Genomic DNA, 4,969 nt, shown 5'->3' with positions numbered 1-4,969 from the left:
AAGTAGGACTGATAAATGAGGAGTTAAAAGGGAATGTTTGGCCGGTGCCAAACTTGGTTCCCGCTCACCGGCTTACCCTACACCTCCCACCCCAACAAGGAAGAGATTTACCGGGAACAAATGCAAAGCAAATGTCTCCGGGCTCTGGCGGCAGAGCAACGTTCTCCGGTGTATCAATAACTAACCCAATACCCGTGGGCGCAGCGCTCCCCAAGGCCGCCCGTGTTCAGCTCGTCAGCAACCCCAGCCAGCTGCCCACGCTTCCTCTCCCTGCCCTGGTCCTGGCTCCGCCCTCTCCGTCCTAACTCCATTTCCCCCTTTTTCTTTATCTTTTTCTTTTTTTGCTAAATTTGGGGTGAATAGAGACTATTCAATTTTTTTAAAAAAAGGATTCAATCGGGAAAAAGAGCACGCCCAACGTGGGGCTCGAACCCACGACCCTGAGATTAAGAGTCTCATGCTCTACCGACTGAGCTAGCCGGGCACTTCCGGGGGTTGGCTTGTGAAAGTTCAGATTAATTTCATTCCAGAGACCAAGTGTCTAATGCAGCAATCTGAAAGAAATTTCAGGTCCTGAATTGTATGGATCCAACAGAAACTCAGGGCCGAGGAACCCGAAGCTTCGAGAGAGTGACGGGGGGCTGCGCAGGAAGGAATCACGGGTCCTGAAACCTCAATGTTTCTGCAAATTCCCTTTGGACCGAGTCACTTAGAGAATCCAGCTCCTGGGACCGACTTCTGAGGCTGAGAAGCGCCGACCAGCCGCAGGGGTCGGAGCGGCGCGGGGACGGGTGCTCGGGACCTTGGGGCTGCCGCCCCTCTGCCTTCTCCCCTAATCTTGACAACCCGGAGGCCGAATGGGGGGCTTCGCGCATCACTGGGAAAATAGGTCCAATTCGCTGCTCATCTAGGGCACGAGTTTGGTTTTAAATACTAAAATCGTGTGTGTCCTGAGTAAAAGACCACTCTCCTTACGTGCATAGCTCTCCCCGAGATTACGCGGACGGGGTGCGGGGCCGTAAGGAGGGTTCACTCCTCTCCAAACCCTGGAAGGGGAGCTGAGCTCCCGATTCCCCGGCGAAGGGAGCCTCCCTCTGCGCCTGCGTCACAGCCCAGCGCTCTGCACCCGGCCTGAGGCTACTCGCCAGGCTGGTGGGGTTCACCCGGTGGAGTTCACCTGGTGGGGGTGGGGGTGGGGTAGAGGGGGGCAGCGGAGTGAGTTGAGTGGGAGACAATCATTCACCCCGTCGTAGGCTGCAGTTCTGCGACACCGCCTCGAGCCGATTATAAACTCGCTCGTTTAACTTTTAAAAGGCTAAGGAAGTTCAGACGCCAAGGCCAACTACGATGACCGGCCTGACTCGGATTCCAGCAGAGGTCGCTGCAGCGCAGCGCCGAGTACCACCCACCGCTCAGGCCTGTCCCCTGCAGAGCAGCCCGGCGTCTTTTGAGATCGGAAACCACCCCTGCTGCTTGTTCTACTTGCCTCGCTCCGGTGACGCGCCTAAGTCAGAATCCCAAGCAAATCCTTCCACTCCGCAACCTCCAAGCCGTCCATCTGAATGTGGTTTTGAGCCCCCGAATCCCGCGCTGTCGGCACCAGCATCACCCCCTCTGCTGGGCGGCGCGCCCCGGTCCCGACTGAGCTCTGAGTGGCGTTCCCAGTCGCCCCTCCTCCGGTCACTGCTCTCTTTCCCCAAAGGTGCGAGGGCGGCCCGAAGGATTTTCCCATTTACATCTCCAGCTTAGAAACTGGAATCGAGGTTGCTGTCCCGGAATGGTGGGACCGCAGAGAAGCGAGCTGGTGCCTGCGGGAGGCGGGGGGGCTACCCAGCCCTTCACTTTTCGTGGCTCCCGAACCGCTGCAAGTAACTGGGCGCGCTCTCCCTCCCCAACGCCGGCGCTTGAGCTGACTTCCTTCTTCTGACCCCTCAGTAAATCAGACCACCTCGGAGAATCGGGAAAAACAAATCTGACGAGTCTCTATTTCAGAATTTTCCCTAACCCTCCACCACCCAGCACACGCCTTCCGCAAAAAAACAGAAACAAAAAGGTAAATAGTGTATCTGAGAAAAGAAAACCGAATGCGTTGGCCGGGAATCGAACCCGGGTCAACTGCTTGGAAGGCAGCTATGCTCACCACTATACCACCAACGCAACCTGAAGGCAGCGGGGTTCTGAACCTACTTTCCTATGAAGAATCCTATGCCAAGCTTCGGTTCCCACCATTTTCCTGCTATTTTGAGATTTATGTTAAAAAGAAAGAAAAAAAGTTCTCTAGAATTTCTCCTACGATCACATTGAAAATTCTGGTAGTATTTTTTATTATTTCACATGTTTAAGGAAAGCCACTTTTGTTCATCTAGAGTTAAGGCACTTTATTGGGAGTTATCTCTGTATACATATGGTTGCACATTTGAGAGTGTTTCCTTAAGACAAATACATAAAGGTAAAATTGCAATTAAAAACATATGTGCATGTTAAATTTTCAGTATTCAGTGAATACACCGGTCAACTGGATGTCGTCATTCTTTTCACCTTTAGAAAGCGCAGGGTAAACATATGGAGTCTCATTGTAATTTGCATTTAATCTATTACTACTGAGGTTGATCATTTTCCATAAATAACAGTTATCTGTTCATTTTTAGACTTGCAAAGTTATATGCTTTGTCTATTTTTTCTATTGTGTGTTTATATTATATATTACTTACTTATGCCAGTTTATTGGTTGTCTTTTAATTATTTATAGGATTTTCTGATGGGCAGAAGTAATAAGAAGTTTTCTTATTACTTACTTATGCCAGTTTATTGGTTGTCTTTTAATTATTTATAGGACTTTCTGATGGGCAGAAGTAATATGTCAGTTTTATCCTTTACTATTTGTCTAATTCAATATTAAGATAATTACCCACTAATATACTTTTTCTAGCTCTTAATTGTTTCAGTTCTTGCATTTAATTATTTAATCCATTTAATAGATGGTATAAGGTGATACTTCTATGAATTTATCGTAAGTAAATATCTAAGGATATACACAAAGATATATCTATACAGATGTTACTTGTAAGACAAAAAAAAAATTGAGAGGGAGGAATAAAAGATTGACTGATGAAAACACATGAATTGTTATTTTATGTTTTGTTTTTTAATTATATTTACATTGTGTGTTGCTGGTGAGAGCGTAAATTGCAGCATTTGAACTCCTGGACATTTATTCCACACCCGTGTAAAATGACATGTCCAAGATTATTTATGGCAGTATCGTTTGCAATAATAAAGGTTTAAAAATAGTAAGTGTCCAACAATAGGAAGTTTGTTCAATTAATGGTGGAATATCAATCAAATGGGATCCTATGTGCCATGGGATGAGGAGGTTCTCCATGTCTAATCTGGAACTATTTCCAAAATATACTGTTAAGTGAAAAGGAAACGTGCAGAAAGGCGTGAATAGATTGCTGTCATTTATGCAAGAAGGGGGACATATTTAAATATGTGTGTGTGTATGTATGAATGTATGTATGTATATGCATATACTTGTATTTGCATAAAATATTTTCATTATAATTATGAAACTTTCAGCTTTGGGTGGATGGAAGAAGTGACTGGAAGAAACAATGTCAATCATTAAAAAGGATTCTTAAGAGTAGCAGGAACAAAAAAAAGGAAGTTCCCTGACCGGGAATCGAACCCGGGCCGCGGCGGTGAGAGCGCCGAATCCTAACCACTAGACCACCAGGGACTGTGGTTCTAGCTCTTGGTAAATAATCTATAGTTCAAAATTGTATACATTGTCTCAACTAGTTAGATATTTTAGATGTTTTTCAATATTGGCCTTTCCCGACGACGAAATTACTTATTATTTCTCTTTTGAAGTAGAAAACCCGTGAGAGAACTGCCAAGCCTGGCTCCCGGAGCTGAAGGAGGCTGGAGTACACACCGTCACCGTCCCCACGACCAGAGACAACCCATGGACACCATGGGGCGGGGAGGGCCGGGGGCGCGGGCGGGCAGGAGGGGCCAATGGGGTGGGGGGTAGGAAGGGGACATAGGTAATGCTTTCAGCAATAAAGGATTATTAATAATAAAAAAGTTCAGCGGAGAGAGACTGAGAAAGGCAGATCTCAGCTTCCCATAGTTCCCCTGATTCCCTGAATTGTAATCAGCAGAAAAGTGAAGGTCTCCAGCTGGGGCTCTGCCCATTGACCGGACCTTTGCCTGCGGGTGTAGAAAGGTCCCCGCGCAGGGGACGCCGGGAGACCCAGGTCCTTCAGCAGCTCTTCCAGCTACTGTGAACTGAGACCCGTCAACGGAAGAAACATCCAGACCTGTAAAGAATGCGTTTGAGCCAAACTGTCCTCAATTGTCCGGTAGCAGAATCTCAACGGACTGAGAGAATGCTCCGAAAATGGCACTTCGGAAGTTTATTTTATACACTGAGTGGCCAGGCTATTATGACCACCCCATCACTACTTCATTGTCACTTCCAAAAATACTGAATATTGAAAACTTCCTAAGCAAATACTCTCAAGGTTGTATTATTATTAATTTGCATAACTAATTCACTTCATTGCACTGATGGGGCGGTCATAATAATCTGGCCACTCAGTGTATATTTACAATCAAAAGAGAAGGCTCAAGCGGTTCCGGGAAAGTCATTGGCGCTAGATTAGGGAGGCAGAGAAAGCAACGTGGGGAAACCTCTGGGATTGGATAAAAAGTAAAATGATGGACATCCACAGACCAGCTCTGTTGGCCAAAGAGAGTATTACCGACGAGTCACTCATCCAATGGCTGCTTGGAGGTCACCAGGATCTGAGAATAACGCACGGGTGGGAGACTAAGAGAAGGGCTTTGGAGCTTTACATTTTTTAAAGGAGAATAAGAAAGAGAGGGAGTGAGGGGAAAGAAAAGAAAATTGGGGTGCATGTAGGCATGTAGGCTAGGGACTGAAGGAGGTTTAAAAACCAAA

At 46.6% G+C, this 4,969-nt stretch overlaps 3 non-coding genes across 3 annotated transcripts; all 3 read right to left on the bottom strand.

Annotated features, from left to right (window-relative positions):
• Positions 1–411: 411 nt before the first annotated feature.
• TRNAK-CUU lies at positions 412–484 on the bottom strand. The gene has a single exon. It is a non-coding gene; the product is annotated as a tRNA-Lys (tRNA).
• Positions 485–2,085: 1,601 nt separating this feature from the next.
• Positions 2,086–2,157, bottom strand: TRNAG-UCC. The gene has a single exon. It is a non-coding gene; the product is annotated as a tRNA-Gly (tRNA).
• A 1,510-nt stretch (positions 2,158–3,667) lies between these two features.
• TRNAE-CUC lies at positions 3,668–3,739 on the bottom strand. Its single transcript has one exon. It is a non-coding gene; the product is annotated as a tRNA-Glu (tRNA).
• Between the last annotated feature and the right edge of the window lie 1,230 nt (positions 3,740–4,969).

This window comes from Myotis myotis, unplaced genomic scaffold, assembly GCF_014108235.1.
Source record: "Myotis myotis isolate mMyoMyo1 unplaced genomic scaffold, mMyoMyo1.p scaffold_m19_p_18, whole genome shotgun sequence".
In the NCBI taxonomy this organism is placed as follows: Eukaryota; Metazoa; Chordata; class Mammalia; order Chiroptera; family Vespertilionidae; genus Myotis; species Myotis myotis.
Note: the sequence above shows the minus strand (reverse complement) of the source record. Positions and strands in the feature narration are given on the sequence as shown.